This window comes from Cervus canadensis, chromosome 2 (assembly GCF_019320065.1).
Source record: "Cervus canadensis isolate Bull #8, Minnesota chromosome 2, ASM1932006v1, whole genome shotgun sequence".
NCBI classification, from domain to species: domain Eukaryota; kingdom Metazoa; phylum Chordata; class Mammalia; order Artiodactyla; family Cervidae; genus Cervus; species Cervus canadensis.
In genome coordinates, this window is record NC_057387.1 from 105266557 (window position 1) to 105284215 (window position 17659).

At 52.9% G+C, this 17659-nt stretch overlaps 1 protein-coding gene across 2 annotated transcripts in view; it reads left to right on the forward strand.

Moving 5' to 3' along the window:
• The first annotated feature begins 237 nt into the window (after positions 1–237).
• DLGAP3 (DLG associated protein 3) overlaps positions 238–17659 on the forward strand; it is a 62983-nt gene continuing 45561 nt past the window's right edge. Inside the window, exon 1 of one of the 2 annotated variants that reach the window (XM_043461976.1) lies at positions 238–437. The gene's annotated coding sequence lies outside the window, so the exon portion shown is untranslated. Of the gene's footprint in view, positions 438–4447; positions 4510–17659 lie in introns of those variants that run through there. The other variant, XM_043461977.1, reaches the window with a different exon arrangement.

The following is a 17659-nucleotide window of genomic DNA, read 5'->3' on the forward strand; positions in this document are numbered from 1 at the left end:
TGGGCCTCGCAGAGCCGTCGCTCAGCCTCCCCGAGGCGGGCGCTCCTCGGAGACCCGGGCGGCCGTCCGCTGGCTGCGACCTCGGCCCTCCTGGGTCCCGTGCGGGGGCGGGGAGCTCGGCCCCCTCCCTCTCGCCGGCTCCGGGCTCGGCAGCCCTGCGCGGGGGCGGGGGCGGGGGCGGGGGCGGAGCGCGCGGGCGGGATCCCCCCGCCTCCCCTTCCTGGTCCCCGGGAAATCCAGCCTCCGTGGCTTGGCCGCCTCCCGCTCCCGCGCCCGCTGCCGCTCGGCGCTCGCTCGGGGCTCCGCAGCCGGCGCGGCCCCTTCGCCGGGGGCTCCGCAGTGCCGGGCCCCTTCCCTGCCCGCCCGCCCGCCGCCGCAGCGCCCACGGCCCGGGCCGCCGGCACCATGTAACCCGGCCGGAGCCCGAGCCGGGCCAGGTAAGCCGCGGGGAGGGGTGGGGACCGGGCCGCGCGCGCCGCGCCCTCTGCAGCGCCCCCCAGCCTCGGCCTGGCTGCGGCCCCGGCGCCGCCCACGCCCCGGGCTCCGGCGGCCTCGGTTCCCTGTCCGGGGATGGGGGAAGGCTGGGCCTCCTCCGCCGCCCCCGCCCGGGCCTGGCTGCCCGCGGGCCTGACCGGAGGGACGGGTGGGAGACCACGCGGACCGGGGACCGGCTCTCGGGGTCGAGCCGCGGGGCCACCAGCCCCGGCCCAGCCCCGGCCCGGCTGAGGCTTGGGTCTGAGCGGGAGCAGCCAGCAGGGTGGTGGGGGGAAGTGGAGGTTTCAGGGAGATCCGGAGAGAAGTTTTCCTCTGCAGGTGTGTGAGTGTGAGTGCATGTCACTGTGTGTCTGTGATGAACGTGTGTGTCACCGTGTGGGTCTGTGGGTGGCTGTGCGTGCCAGTGAGTGTATGGAGCGAGAGTGTGCGTGTGTCATTGTGGGTGAGTGTGTGCGTGTCCGTGGGTGTATGCAGTGTGAGTGTGGAGGGTGTTCCCGTGTATGTATCTGTGAACATGTGTGTGAATGAGTGTGTGTGTGTTGTCACCGTGTGTGCCTGGGGCGGGGGGGGTGTCCTCTGAGTGTATATGTGAGCGGATGTGTGTGTGCTAGTGTGACTGTTTCCGAGAGTGGGTTCAGGTATCTGTGGCCTGCGTGAATGTGTGTGTGTGTGGTTGGGGGGGTGCGTGCTATGTGGGAATGTATCTGAGCTGGGTTCATTCGGAATCACGCACACCTAGGCTTTGTCCCCTCCTCCCCCAGGGGATGCCTGGTGGGGTGCTGGGGATGGGACAGAGAGATGGGACTTTGTGAGGTCAGATCAAAGCCCTTCCCCAGGGGCTGCTCACCCCACTCAGGCAAGAGCTGCATGGCACTTTCCACCTTGGTTCCCACCTTCACCTACCCAGGCGGTACCCTCTGTGATGCTACTGGTTGTGTCCTGGCTGGACACTGCGGCTCCTGGGGGTTGTGGGGCGGGGGGTGCAGCTGGAGTGTGTGCCTGTGTGTGCGTCTCCTTCTTGAGGTCTGGAACCTGTGTCATCCCAGTGATGTTTCACCAAGGGCCCTTTAGCGCCAGGGGCTCAGGAGGCCAGGTGGAGGCTTCTGTCCTGTTCTTAGTCATCAGAGCAGGTGGCTGTCTCTAGACTTCCAAGTCCTCGATTTCTAAGTTCTGGGTCATTGGTTCAGCCCACTGACTCCAGGTGGGTCTGTGCAAAAGCTCTTTGAAGTAATAATAATTTAAGAGACAATGTCCTTGTATCAGTTCAGGGCTTTTGAAAAATGCTCCCCTCTCAACTCTTTCTCTTCTTCCTAACAGCCCCAGGAAACAGGCAGGGCAGGTTAAGTCATATGAAATTACCAATATTCAACTGTCTTTGCTTTTTACCTACAAACCCAGCAATTGCATGTGGTTCAACCTAATATAATGCCCACTTACAGATGAGGATGTTGAGGCTTGAGAGTTGAATTGCATTCCCCACAATCACACACTGCTAGTTAGTGGTTCAGAAAGACTTCAGCCTGGGTCTTTTGCTGACCGGAAGAGCTGGGCTGGGCCGAGGTTAGAGAGTGGTGCTCCCTGCTGTGCTCGCTCTGACCCCGGTGGCACTGCCCTCCACCTCCGCCCAGCATTCCCTGAGTGCTGGGGCCACTTCTGCACCCAGCTGCCAAGGCCTAGATGGGAGAGAGGGGGAGAAGAGAGGAGGGAGGGGTGGGAGAGGCTTCGTGAGTTGGCAGTGAATCAGGGTCTAAAAAGGGAGCTGGGAGGGCTAGGGTGGCAGGTGTTTCTAAAAGGAACACGAACATAGGATGAACAGCCTCAGATACAACCCCCGCATCCCCCACCCCCCACTGCTCCACTGATCTGGCAGGCAGTGCCCACTGCATTTTATGCCAGGGGGCTCATGTCCAAGGAGGGAGCTTGTATGTAGTTACAGAATGACGGCCAGGGGAGGAAACTTAGAATTGACTTGGTCCAATCTCTTAATTACAAAGTGAGGAGATTGAAGCCCAGAGAAGGAAGAGGACTTGCCCAAGGTCATACAACAAACTTGTGGGTTCCTAGCTATCTTAGCTCAGGAACTTTTCAACCTTCCATGTTGCTTTCCATTCCTGGAAACCCCCACTCCCACCTTTTGCTCCTTAGAGCAGAAGGGATTTGGGGAAAAGAAGCAAAGACTCAATAACCCTAAGGCTATAGACCCTTCGACCTGGGACCCCTTTCCAAAGAGGAGTTAACAGATGTTCCTGGGAACGGGGATTCCTAGCCATACCCACCACTGAGGTAGGCCATGGCATCTCTTTAATTCTCGCCAGTGAGGGACTGAAACTGCTGCAGGCCAGACTCCCAGACTTTCTTCTGTGGCAGCAGCTGGCTGCTACCTGGCAGCTCACATCATCTCTCTCCAGTTGATGTTGGAACCTGGGCTGGCTGAGCTCCATTTTGCTTCATACCATCCAGTTTCTGATGCATTTTGTTGACCTGACAATTCCTTATTTTATAAGTTTATAGGTTCCAGTTAGGTAGAGAAGCTTCTGGGGCTTGTATGATTTTGGAGGGGTTTGTGGTTACTCTTAAACTCTTTCTGATTAAACTTTCCCAGAGTCTCGGGTAAATGATAAAGATAAGTTCCCATTTTACAGATGGGAAAATCAAAATTCATAGAAGAGCCTCCTACGTGTTCGGTTTTTCTAGTAATCTACTAAGATCAGTAGAAGAGATTCTTTTGGGTGAGGGGACAGAGGAGCAAATGACAACAAAAGCCTTTGTCTAGAGGGGCTTCTACAGACCCCTTCCAGTATCTTACCAGCCCCATGGTCAGGAAACCTTTCCAGAGTCTGATGTCATTCCCACTTGGTAGATTCAAAGCTTTGTCTCTCAGTGGGGGTTGGAAGAACAGCTGCATACCCTCCACTCTACAAGCGCTATGTTTTGATTCCCTCTTCCCCCCCAACCCCCCAGTCTGAAGGCTGCTGGCTCAGCGGGCCTCCTGCTGTCTGGGGAGTCTGGGTTTGAGCTGGGGTGAGGTGGTGGCAACATCGTTATGGTAACGAGCTGCCAGCTCATCGTTGCTAATAACTTGTCAAGTCCCTGGGCTCAAATGCAGCATGCCTTCCAACCATCCCTTCTCCCCATGTCACAGAAAGAAAAAGTGAGGCTTTGAGGGAGGGGCCTGTGAATAAGGGAGTCTGGGGAGGTGGGTGGCCTTGTCCTTGGGACTGTAGCTGGGGAGCTGTGGGGAAGTTGCTTGGGGACTGGTTTACAGATATGATTATATAAGTTTGCGTATGATTGCATGGGCTGTTACATGTGCATATACTGAGAACATACTTGTAGAAACCTGTACATGCTGGCTGACATGTTCATGTGCTTTTACACAGCAGCCTACATGCAAACATGCCTCCAAGCATCAGAACATGCTTGCGCATGAATACTGCCTCTATCATCTGAACATAAGGCACCCAAGAAATCTGGGTTTGTGGGGGTGTCCAGGTATGTGGGTGGGGATCTGATCTTTTTCTGATGCTGTTTCAAAGTGTCTTGTTAACAAAGGGACAGAATGGTCCCAGAGTTCCTTCTTCCTTCCAGTCAAGAGCTCAGAATGGAAATGACCTGGGGATGGTGTGAGCACCCAGCTCTCCAAGGCTCCTGCCTCTATCCCCTTTGAGCTCAGGTATCCCCTGCCCCCCTCACTGTCTGTCCTTTCTCATCCTTTCCTCTTCCTGTGTGTAAATATTAAAGAGCTGAGCCTGCAGGGCTCATGTAGACATGGGGAGAGAATGAAATTAGAAAGGATTCCCTCGCCCCTATCCGGACATCCCCACCCTGCAGTCCCTCGCTCTTGCCTCCTCCTCTCTTCTTCCCTCCCCTCACTCAGTGCTTCCACATGTCTTTCCTCCCCCCAGTCCAGATGGGAGCTGGCTCCTTCAGAAAGGGGTCTCAGAACAGGGTGTGGGGAGCTACCTGTCTCTGCCTCCCCCCACCACATCTGCCTGCAGGGCTGGGAGCCCCCACGTGAGTATTTCTTTTATTTTTTGGGGTGGTGGTTGAGAAGGAAAGTGGTTTTAGAACCAGCTGTGAGTGGCGTTGAGAGGCTCAGGGCTGAAAAGAGGTGGGTGGGGTCCTCTCTCTAGGCTCACTCAGGGAAGTCTCGTGTCTGGGTTTCTTTTCTTTCTTTGGACATAGAGAGAAAGGAGGAGTACCAGGTGCCTCCGGTGGATGGGAGCGAGTGTGGGAGGGGCAGGGGAGAGGGGCTTCTGTACTCAAGAGGGTGTAGAGTGGGGTAAGCCTTTCGCTTCTGGCATCCTGCCTTTCTGGCAATGGGGCCCGCAGAGTGGCTGGGAGCTGTCCCAGGTGCTGAATTTGACTCGGTAGGATTTGCTGCTTTGGAACTGTCCTGAGTATTGATTGGGGCTGCATTGGGGGACCGGTGATGGGCAGAGCTGAGGGCTCACTAGAAAAATTCTTCCAAATGACCCACTTTCCAAGGACAGAGTCCTTGGGTGGACAGATAGATTTTGGGGTCCTTCCCCTGGCCTTAGGCCTCACCGTTCTTAATAGTATGTGGGAAAGGGACCCCTGTTTTCCTGTTTCAGTTCCTCCTCCCCTTTCTAAAACCACCATATGGTTAGTGTGGGGGTATGGGTAGGTGATGATGTTTCTGCTGTGAGCTCTCTTCTCCTGGATAGTTTTTAGCGCAATAAGCTTAGGGGTACTGGCACCAGCCTTTCTGCTACTGGGTCCCAGAAGTTCAGACTCGAGGCAGATCTGAACTAAGAGAGTTCAGGTTTTGCCGGTTTAGGCCTGGGTCGGGTAGAGCTCAGGAGTACTGGATAATTTGACCATGTAACATCCCCCTGCCCATCATACTTTTGAATTAAGGAAAGAGGCAGTGAAATACTCTGCAAGCCTGTCTCCTGTTTTGCCCAGCCCAGCCACAGCTCAGAGCAGCATTTGAGAGAGACTTTTGTTGGGGAGGAAGGTTTCCAAGCAGAGGATTCAAGGAGTGGGTGGGGTTGTTCAGTGCCATGGAGCAGAGAAGGAGGAGGCTACTAGCGATGGGGCAGTGGGCAACGAGGAAAATCTGGGGGAGAAAAAAGCTACTCAAATTGGGGGATTGGGGTTCTGGATTTCAATCCTCAGCTCCTTTGTAAATCTTTTCCCCACTAACCTAGGGTCAGGATCATCTCAGTTTTCTGGGTTCTTAGGCTCCATCTTTGTAAATCTGAAGGGAATAGAGCAAGGATTTATTTCTCCGGGTCCCTTCTCTTGTCATCCCAGGGGGATGAAAGCCAAATGTCAGGACATGCAGATGAGACTGTGGGGGAACAACAGGCAGGAGTGGATGATGGCAGCTTCACCTTCCATCCCCAGGAGAACAATCAAATATTCAAATGGCATCCTTCTTGAGGGGAGAGGAAGGAGAAAGTTTCCGGATGCTGGGCAAAAAATGGGTGTGGCAGGGAGTTCAAGGAAAGGGGGAGGTAGTTAGGGACCCCAAACGGAACCAGGTCTGACCTTTCCAGATGTGACTTCTGGTTAATAAGGAGCCCCTCACCCATCATGTTTTTCATGTAACTCGTCAGGATGATTCTTCTCTGGTTGCTTGGGAGGAGCTGAGTTTTCCTGTGCTGTGGGTGCTGGGAGGTGGTGGGTGTGGGTGTGGGTGCCTGTTTGGGGAGGGGAGGTGTTTGTGCTCTACTCAGCTCTCTTGGTTACATAACAGCTTTGATAAGACTTTACTTTGGAGCTGCTGCTACTGCCTGAAGCAGTCACCCCTCCACCCCCACATGGAATGTTGGATGTCCACCCCCTTCTCCGGGGCCCCTTGGAGAGTCTTGCTACATTCACGATCTAGTGTTTCAGCAGCTGCTTTCCTGCTGGGAGGGGTCTTCCGTTTGCTTTCCTGCTCCCTAGCCAGCTCCTGCTCTCTAAATAGTTGCTTCTTTTAGTCTTGTGAGCCCAGGTTACCCCCACTCTTTACATTTTTAAGCCTCCAGGGGTGGGAGGGTTTCACTAGACGTCATGCAGCTGTCCTCTAGGGAAGAAGAGAGGCATCCCGAGAAGTTTTAGTGCCCAGAGACAATGTTTGTACTGTTCTTTTCTCTGCCCCAATAGCTGTTTTGGAATCTGGGAGCTGTGCAACATACCCAGGGGGACTGGGAGGAAGAACCCTGGCCTTAATACTTTCCCTTCATTTCCCCTTTTAGAATTAAAAAGTTTTAGATATATGGGAGGTGGGGGCTGCCTTTTGGGTGGAAAAAGGTGCTTCTCCTCTGAGGTGCACCTGCTTCATGTTCCCTGCCTCCCAGGTTGTCTGTGGAAATACTGATTATTCCAGGCATGAGACAAGGGGATAACAAAGCCCTTTTTTGGAATGACTTTTTTTTTTTTTTTTCTGTGAGTGGGTAGAAATGGAGTATGTCCAGGAGTGGGGCTTATCTTATTGATAATAGGAACAACTTTCCAGAAAGAACTGGGAGACTGGCAAGAGGAGAGAGCAAATGCAAGCTTGTAGTGTCACTTGGAGAGAAGATGGACTTCCAGTTTTGTGCATAGGATGGAAAAGCCAGAGGAGAGGCTGGGTGTCTCTGCTCTTCCAGTGCCTGTGCATGTGTATTTCTGTCTGTGAGTGTGTGTGTGACTGTGTATATGTCCATACATAAGTGTGAGAGTGCTGCATGAATGTGTACAAACACATTTGTGAGTTTGTATAGACACATGTATATAGATATGTAGGGCTCTATGTATGCATTTAGGTATACATGTGACTATACAGGCAATTACCTAATTAAACCTGTGGGGGGGGTGGGGTGCTCACTCAACCATATGTATATGTGAATGTAAGTATGCATGTGAGGCAGCACATGAATTAACAGCATATGAATATATGTATATAAGTTGTCATCCACGTGAATGGATGTGACAGAAAGGATGAAAGAGAGATTCTGACCAAACAGTGGGGCTGTTCAAAAGTTTTTTTCACACAGGCTTGAACTTGATCCACTCTGATGCCTGTAGCTCTTCTCCAAAAACCAGGCTCCTTGAGGTCTCTCAAATTATCTTTTATGGGGCCTCAACTCTTCCCCACCACCATCCATATGAAGGGAGTTTGCAGAGGAGAGGCCTGTGCAGGCCTTGGGGACAGCTGAGTAAGGGAGCTGAGCTGAAAGCTGATCAAATGCTATGGTGCCCAGGAGTGTATATGGGGAAGGAGTTTGAGAGCTTGAATGTTAACATTACTACTGAGGTTTCAAGAATCAAACCGGACAACCTGGGCTCAGTGGATGAAAGGGGCAGGGATTTTAGGGAGGTCCAAGTGTGTACATCAGCCTGTGCTCACATATACATGTATTTGTGTATATGTGTATGTGTACATTACTTGTCTTTGCCTTTTTGTCTTTGCATATTTCAACATAAATGTACTTTCTAATGTGTACACATGAAAAAATCTACAGGAACATACCTACCAAAAGAGAGGTTTGTCGACGTAAACATACATGCTAACACGCATATGTATATAGACAGAGTATGCAAAATATGTATGCATTTACTAAATGTGTAGGCATTTGCTAATATTGGGCTTCCCAGGTGGTGCTAGTAGTAAGGAATTCAGGTGGCATAAGAGACGCAGGTTCGATCCCTGGGTCAGGAAGATCCCCTGGATGAGGGCATGACAGCCCACTTCAGTATTCTTGCCTGGAGAATCCCATGGACAGAGGAGCCTGGCGGGCTGCAGTTCATTGGGTTGCAAACAGTGAGACATGATTGAGGCAAATTAACAGGCATGCGTGTCCTAATATTGGCCTGATGGCAACCCGTGACCTCACTCACCCAGGTTAACAACAGCTTACGAAGAGTCCCTCTTCCATCACGTGTGCCTCCCCTGATTCATCCATTCACTCAGCCAACGTTTACCTCATGCCTGTGTTGTGCCGTGTACTGTGCTGGACACTGGGGATGGTCCTCAACCTCGGGTAACTTACAATCTAGACCTGGATCCAGGAGAGTGTTCAGGAAAGCAGGAGGACAGATGTATTCATGGGGACTAGTGGGGGTCTGTGGAGGGCTTGGTCAATTCCAGAGTGGGAAAGGGAGGGCCTTAGTAAAGGATCCACAGAAGAGGAGGCCATTGAGCCAAGGCTTAAACAGGTATTCACCAGGTGGGCAACTTTAGGAAAAGGTGTTTCAGTGACAGGAAAGGTCCCAACTGGTCTCCTTACCTCCTCCCTTGCCAGCCTCTCCTCCAGAGAGCTTCCCCACGAAAGCAGCCAGCCTAAGATAGTGTTAGTCACTCAGTCATGTTGGATTCTTTACGACCCCATAGACTGTGCCTGCCAGGCTCCATGGAATTCTCCAGGCAAGAATACTAGAGTGGATAGCTATTCCCGTCTCCAGGGGATCTTCCTGACCCAGGGATTGAACCTAGGTCTCCTGCATTGCAGGCAGATACTTCACCATCTGAGCCAGAATTATGCCTTTCCCATGGCTTTCCATCTCACTCAGAGTGAAATCCTGAGTGCTTAGTGGGCCCTGAGTGACAGAAGTGCTGTGTGTAAAGTAGCCTCCGGTGACTTCCCTGATTTCAAGTTCCTTCCCTGCAAGTGCTTCCTTTCAGTTCCACAAAGATGCTGAGCTGAGCACAGCCTCATCTCCGGGCCGCTGCTTTCCCTTCAGCCTGAAGTGCTCTCCCCCCAGGTACCCGCGTGACTTACTCCTTCACTTGATTCAAGTCTTAGCTCAAAAGTCACTTTTTTGGAGAGGCCTCCCCCACAGTCTATCTTAAATAGCCCCCTTGTCATGCTGTCCTCTCACCTCAAAAAAAAAATTTTCAGCACTTACCACCTCCATTATTTCATAAATTTGTTCCGCATCTCCTTTTCCACTAGGATATAAACTTCATGAGAATGGAGCATGAGGAGATCTGGTTTTGCTCTGGCACCCACTGTGTTCCGAGGCGTGCCTGGCTCAGAGGCATTCACTACACACAGATCTTAGGTAGATCACAGTGGCAGGCAGTGAGGAGAGTGGATCGGGCTGGGCCAAGCTACAAGGTGGAGAGGCCAGTTAGGAACCCGCTGGAAGAGCTTTGGTGGAAATTTAGGATGAGGGTGGCCTGATGGAGAACATCAGGAGTGGAGGTGGAGAAAGGGAGATACAGTGTACAAACACACGCATGCACACACACATAGGCCCACGTGTGCGCACGTATTATAGTTTAGCCAGTTACATCTACTGTCTGAGTCAAAGAAAGCTAAGGAAGAAAGTAAAAATGTCTTTATATGTTAATATGGTATGGATGCCATGAGCACCGAGTGACAAGCTGGACACCCTCCAGCTAACCCTGGATGCTCCCCACACATCCGCCTTCCTCTGTCAAGCAGGCTCAAAGGACTGCCAGGCAGGTTCCATTTGGTCAGTGATGCAGGGCTTCTGCCTCAGCACACAAGGTTCCACAAGGGTCCTGGGTCCTGAGCAGTGGAAGGGGTCTTCAGAAGTCAGAGTCACAGAGACTTAGAGACACGTGGGGGAGGCACGTGGACCCTGAGAGGGGTGCTCAGAGGCAGCGACCGCAGGCCCGGCCCAGACCTCCTGAAGCAAGACGTGGTGAGAGGCAGGACAGCATCCCCAGAGGGCATCCACTGGGTAGCCCCATCTTTTTCTGCCCCTCCTCCTCTCTCTGCTCCTCTCTGGTCCTTTTTCCTAGTAGGGTGGCTGACGTGACCCCAAGTATGGACTTCGGAGTGAGCGATTCCCCCCTGCCCCAGGGTGTGTGAGTTCAGGGATGTGAGGACACCCAAGGAATGGAGACCCAATTTCCAGAGGACAGACTAGGGGTTTGGTGGTAGGGGAGGAATCTCTCTGAGCGTCTCAGCTTGGTCTGATTTCCTCCCTAAAGAGAGGGCAGGAAGACTTGAGCTTGCGTTGCAGAATGAGGCACTGAGGTTAGCCCTCGGGCAGGACCTTTCAGCGTCTAGGGTGAAGCGACGGAAACTTAGTACCCGGGGAAGCTTGGAGGCCGGCGGGTGAGCAACGGGGGAAGAGGTGGGAGCCGTGGGTCAGCCCCCTCCGGCGCCGCCCCCTGACCCCTAGGGGCCGGGGGTGGGCGGGGGTGAAGGCCTCAAGTCCTCTTTGAGAGCTCCTCCCCGAGACCCCCAAGCCTGCATCTGGGTTGCTTCCTTTCCAAGAGCTAGAGACTCGGGGTTCTGGGGTGTGTGAGGGGCCTTCTGCCAATCTCTGCTCGCCTCTGGACCAGGGGCGGGGGCGCTGCCGCCGCTCCCCTCCCACCTGGGCTCTGAGCATGGGGGTTGGGCCCAGACAGCCGCCAGAGCCGCCCACCTGCGCGCGGTGTCATGGCAACGACTCTGCCCACGTGGACGTTGAGGAAAGGGAGGAGAGGAGAGGCGAGGAAGCACCACACCGACGGGAGGATGGGAGGGGGCTCCTCCAGGTCCTGCGTGTCTGAGCCCCCCCACCCCTCCAGTCGGGCCCAGGGCCCCCAGGGCAGGGCGAGACTTGTGCTCCCGGCCTGGCCTCAGAGGGTGCATGCCCTTGGGCTTCCTGAGTGATGACGACCTTGTCCTCCTGTACCGGGGGCCCCAGTGGGGTCCTGGGGGAGGGGGGGGGGCTTTGGCAGGTGCAGACCTCTCCTTCTCGCCCCACCCCACAAGGCATGGTTCCTGGGGCTGAGGGGATGAGAGCCCGACCTACTTCTCCATTTTCTCCCTATTTTTCAAAAGGAAAATGACCCACTTTTCAGCCAATCAGACTGGGGCCTGTTCCCAGGCTCGTTCCCTGAGCCCCCCTGCCCAGGCCTCTGCTCCTTCCTCAGCCTGTTAGTCACGTGCTGGCCCCTCTTCCTGAGGGAAGCAGGCCGCACCTGTGCGGAGGGCCCTTCCCTGCCCTCTGCGCCAGGCTGGGGAAGGGCCTCTTCCAGGGGTGGCCGGGGCCTGACTGATTCTGCATCAGCGCCCCTTTGGGCAGTCGATCGCCATGGATGACCGTGGTCCTGTGCACTTTGAATGTTCTGTGCCCCCCCCCCCGCCCCCCCGCTGCCCCATCCCCTTACTCTCCTAAGACCCACACCCTGGAGAGACAGGAAGGGCTCTGGGGCTGGTGGGAGGAGGACGGTACCCCTTGGTCTCATCCTGTGTGAGTGGGTGCTGGTGGGCCATCTTCCCAAGCTGCTCCGTTTTCACATGGAGAGGGAGAACCGTGGCTGCTTGTCTGCCTTCCAAAGAACCCTCCTAGAGGGTTCTGTCTAGGCCTCTCTTCCCAAGCCCCTCCTCCTCTCTAGGATATTGGTCTGGGCCTGAGAGCCCCCTCCCTCCCTCAGCTATATTGGCTTGGGCTGGCTTGGGGGGTGATTAGGGATTTAATTATTTAGTTTCTCCAGCTCAGTAGATTAATTCCATCCATCACAGGCAGGCTGAGCCATCTCCCCATCTTAGGGCTGCCTGGCCAACCCCAGAGGGAGGCAGCATCATTGCTCACCTGGGCCCAGTATTAGATCTGGGAACAATGGATAAAGTTCTTGTTGGGGGAGGATTTGATGTATGATGTTGAGCAGATGTGGGTGCTTAAGCGATGTGAGATGAACATGGGTATCTGTTGTATGGGGATAAACATGTGAACATGTATGTGAGGTTTTGTGTCTGTGTAGCTTCTGTGTGCACAAGCATCCATGTCCTTTGGATGAAAATGCACATGTGTGAACCCTTGTGGGAACAAGTCTGTATGTATGTGTGCATGTTATGTGATGGTGACTAGTTATTTGAGGACAAATGCCACGTGAGTTGTGTTGAATGAGTCTGCATGGCTCATAAGCTGCCTCTGGAGAACATGTGTGTTAAATTGTGAATAGACATTCTTGGGACCATGGATGCCCATGTGCAAGGGAGGGATGGCGAGGGTGGAGGTTTCCTGAGGCTAAGTGATGAGTCAGGGCACACTGGGAGTCCACTTGGTGATCTCATCAGGCCAGTTTGGTCAGAGAGATGCTCCTTCAGATGTGCCAGGGCTTGATCTCCTAGTGGTTGAGAGTGTCAGGCCAGGACCAGATCCATATTCAAATCCTCTACCACCTGTGTGACTTTGGGCGAGTTTTAAATTTCTCAGCCTCCATCTCCTCATCTGTAAAATGGGGATAATAATGGCACCTACTGCAAAGGATGGTTTTGAGGACTATACAAAAAAGTACACTTAGCACTTGACACAGTGCCTGCTCAGTTGTAGGCATTCAGTGAGCTGAGCCTTAGGCTTTAGAGTTGAAAGGTACCAGAGGTTGTGTGATCTGAAATGTGTTCTATGCTTGAATGCATCCCATACTATCCTCCAAGGTGGTTCTCCAATCTCAGCTTATATGTCTCCCTGGACAGGATACTCCCAGCTCTTCAGGAAACCCACATCACACTGGACCAGCCCTGCCTACTGCAGAGTTCTGGTCCAGCTGCAGGGAGTCATTTCCCTCATGCCTTCTCCCATTTCTCACCCTATTTCTATGCCCCAGCAGATGGATACTACTTCTCGATGGCTCAATTACTAACCTGAACTTATTGAGCATCTAGTCTATGCCAGGTTTTGTTTATACAGAGATAAAGCAGATGGATCCTGCTTTCCAAGGAGCTCACACCCTGCAAACACATTTTTATCCTACTGTGTTGAAGTATGGGACCTTAGAGAAGGTAGCGACTACTATGGCCCAGGGTTGATGAGGTGGGCAAGCTTAGGTGAGGTTTCTTGGAAGAGAGGATGCCTGAACTGCATCAGAGGCAAAGGTCGGGGGACAGGCTTTCCATATGGAAGAATCCTACAGTCTGTGCTGACTCCTCTCCCCATTCTGTATCCTGTTGTGGTCCTGGCTCCTGCTAAGCCCAGAAAGCTAGAGAAGAGAGCAGGGGTTAAGGTACTCTGGATGCTGGGGGAGGACCAGGCAGAGCTGAGGTTTGAGAGGTGCTGCCACATGAACCTGGCTGTTAACCCACCAACCAGCCCTCAGGGGACCCAGCTCTGTGCCTGACTCCTCTGTGGGAGAGGCCTGGAGAAGACAGCAGACAGCCCCTGCCCCAACTCCCAGAGAGCTTACAGGACAGGTGCTAACCCAGGAGGCAGGCTTCACGAGGGAATAAGACCTGTGGACCAGGGAGGAGGACCGGCCACAGGCCTGACCTGGCTGAGAAACTGCTGCCCAGTGGACCCTTGCCGTAGACTGGGGATTCTGCCTGTTGTTTTCTGATAGCAGGCTCAAAGCTGGCAGCATTCTGGAGCCCAGGGCAGCAACAGCCCAAGTCCCACCAAACACATACAAACAAAAGCAGGCACTAAGGTGCTGAAGTCAGAAGTAGCCAACATGTGGGAACATATGTGATCGTTGCCTTGGACAGATCAGCTTGGGTACTCATTGCTGCAACTTAGGAGGTAGGTTTTGTTATCCCTGCTTTACAGATGACAGAATTGAGACTCATGGTCATGCAGGTAGGCTGAGAGAAAATGGTTGGAAGCAGGTGATTGTCTTTGCAATATCCAGCAAAACGTCACTGGACTTTCCCTCCCAGATCCTTGGAGCTGGAAGAGAGACCACTAGCCCTGACTGCAGGGATTTGTGGGGTCTACAGATCAAGGGCCTCTAGTTCCCTCAGATGCCATCATCTTTGATCACTGGGGCTGCTCTGCTGTCTTCAGCATCTCCAGGGGTGGAAGGTCTTCAAAAAGAACCCAGGCAAACAGAAGGTCCTGGGTGAAACATGAAACAAATGAGTTTTCAGTTTTGGACCTCTGATCCAGATCTGAGTCAGGTGTGGCTCCAGCCTCTGCCGGAGGCCGAGAAATCCTCTCAAAGGCCCTGCTTCCAGATCTCACTGGTTCTCGCAGTTTCTCCCTGGTTGTCAGGAGCTAACCTTCAGCGCTGCGCTATTTTACCTGCATGACCTTAATACTCATGACATCGTGGTGAGAAGGGACCTATGCTTGCTCCCATTTGAAAAATGAAGACACTGAACTAGAGAGAGAGGTCCAAAGACTTCCTTAAGGCTTCACATCTAGTAACTGGTGGACCCGGGAGGCCCAGGACCCACAGCCTCTCTTGCTAGCTATCCCTGACCAGGGTCCTATAGGAGTCTAATCCTGGAGGTCTGTCTCTCAGTGGTGGACTGGGATGTCTTTCCCAAAACAGGCAGGTAGGAGTGGGAGCATGGGCAGGCAGACCCTCCTGGGGACTGATCATTTGACAAAAAAGGGAAGAATGGGCCCAAAGCAGTTGACCATGGCTGCGGCTAGGGGGTGAGGCGTGAGACTGATCAGCTTGAACTGTATCATTTATTGCCTTTGACAGCCCTGAAAGAGCCTGAACTTTGCTTCTGGCACCTCTTGGCCACATGGCCTCAGCTGGGAGAGGAGCTGGAGCCCAGATTGTCTGGAGGAAGAGAGCTCTTTGGGGCTGGGATATTCCCCTCCTTTTGGTCTCTCCTCCTGCTCTGCAGTGTCGGGAGGGTAACTTCCTCTGCCTCGTTCCTCTTCCGCCTCACTGCCTTCCTTGAAGGCAGAGGCACATCTGGAGAGCCCCAGAAGTGGCTGAAAAAGGACTATCCTTACCTGCCAGTTGAGAGGGGCTAGATAAACGTGATGGACAGGGCTGGATTTGGTGATGGGATTTCTAATACCACATCCTCCAGGGGCTCTCCAGAGCCCTTAGGGAGAAAGGAGTGGAGGTCCTGTCTGTGGGCTGTTGGGCACAGGAGTGGAGTGGAAAGTGAAGACATGCATCCATACACTTGATACTTTCTAAGCACCTGTTCATGCTAGGCACGCAGCACATGACAGACATAGTTCCTGCCCCCCTGGGGCTTGTATTCTGCTATGGGGAGACATACTATAAACATGGACTAGATAAAGAAAATAATTTCAAAGAGCGATAGCCCTATGAAGGCAATGAAAACAGGTGATGTAGAGCGTTCCTGGGGGAAGGAGCTCAACTTCAGCTAGCGAGTGGTCAGGGAAGGCTTCTCTGAGCTGAGACCTGAAAGATCAGACAGAGGAAGCCATGGGAATATCTGGGGCACAGTGTTCCAACAGAGAGAACATCAAGTATAAAGCCCCCTGAGGTGGGATTTTCAAAGAGATTATAGGTAGTATGGGTTATTCACAGGCTGAGCACCGTCCTGTGGGTCAGGAGATGGATTTAGCCTTTGGATCTGCCTCTGTCACAAGTGTTTCGGAGCAGTAAGCCCATTTTCTGTAAAATTCCTACCCTAAACCCCCAGGAGGAATTCATTAAATAAAGTAATAAAAGTGAATGAAAAAGATCCCAACCCTCCCTCCTATTCTGCTCACCCTTCCTTCTTTCCACTTTTTGGGGCAGTGAGGGGAAGAGAATGTTTTTCTTGGGTCCGAAGGGTGGAGGTTGGGCAGAAGGCATGCTGAGTCTCCAGCGACAAATCTGGGCAGCGAGGTTAAGAGAGGCCGGGGTGAGGAAACCAGCCCAGCTGCAGAGATCCTGCCCAAGAGAGCTGAACAACGCCAGTGCTGAAATGGTCAAGGGGGCTCAGACAGCCCTGGATGCAGGAGAAGGTGGGGGCCGGAGGAGGAAGGCCCATCATTGAGCTTGGGATACAGGTCAGAGGCTCTGTGTCAGGGCTCCCCAGTAGCTGGACCCTTCACCGTGGACAAGACAGCCTCAGCCTCCAAGCTGCTGTCAGGATAGGGGTAGAGGAGGACTGGAAAGGGAAACTGAGGCAGAATCCTGGCCACTCTGGTTAGACTGACCCAGGGAAGGGGACTAGGAAGGTAAAGCCTGAAGCTCTGAGGTCCTCTACCCACAGCCATGGAGGAGCCCAGGCCTAGAGCAGCCAGATGAGTTCCAGGCCTAAGTTGCTATAAGTTGTGCTGTATTGGAACTGGTATGGGGATGACCTCAGAGGTTCAGTGTGAGGGGTCTAGAGAAGGCTGATCTCCAGCCAGAGAGCAACTGTACCCCTTTGCTGCCATCTGGACCATCATGTCCAGTGTGTACCTCTTCCAGACAGCTTCTTGGGGGAAGGCATGAAGCAGTTAATACTTGCTTTTTGAAATCTTCATCTTTGCCCAAATCATCACTTTGTGTTAACCTCTGAGACACTGGCCTTTGTCAAAGGCTCCTTGATCCTTGAGTGTGCAGGTGTGGATGATTTTGTGTAAAAACTGCCTTTTTCTTTTTTAAAAATATGTATTTATTTATTTGACTGCGCGAGGTCTTACTTGCGGCATGCGGAGTTTGCAGCATGCGAACTCTTAATTGTGGCATGTGGGATCTAGTTCCCTGACCAGGGATCGAACCTGGGCCACCTGCATTGGAAGTGAGGAATCTTAGTCACTGAACCACCAGGGAAGTCTCAGAACTGTTTTTTCTTTTTCTTTTCCTGTAAAATACCTTTGGTCTTACACAGTTGTCCCAGAGAAGTAAAGTGACCTACTCAAGGTCACACTGTAAACCCCTGGAGGAAGTCATAAAAATGAAAATACAAATACCTATCGCTCCTTTATTGAGGATTCACCATGTGCCGGGCACAATATTATATGCTTTACCTAGTCGACCCTCACAGCCTTCGTAGCTTTCTGAGAACTCTAATCGTACAGAAGAGAAAATAGGCTGAGAGAGGCGAACCACCTGCCCAAGTACATACAGTGAGCGAGTGAATGGAAAGGGATTTGAACCCTGAGAGTCTGACGGCAGAGGCTATACCAGGAACTACTTTGATGCCGGGAATCCGGGAGTCACCTAGGTCTCAAGAAAGGAAAATCAGCTGGCTTGACCAAGCAGGGCCCTGGGGGAGAGGAAAAGAAAGCACCCTGACTCTTGTCCTCTGCAGCCCTTTTCCTTCCTCCATTTTCCATTCTTTTTCTGGAAGGTAATTGCTTGGGGCAGTGACAACCTCCTGGCGAATTACACAGCTGGTTTCCCAGTGAAATTTGTAACAACAACCCTGCCAGCCTGGCAGCCCCAGCAAGTTCCGGTTTAAGAAGCTAATTGCTGGATTGTGTAGTTGGTGCTAAATTGGGTAATTTCTTGGTGACGGCATGTGTGGTCCTTCTTCCAATCCCAGAAAGATGTGAGCTGCATCAGAGAATGTGTCACATGTGGCACCCTTCTAACCTCCTTCACCCCCCTACTTCCCAGCCAGCCACAGGCGAT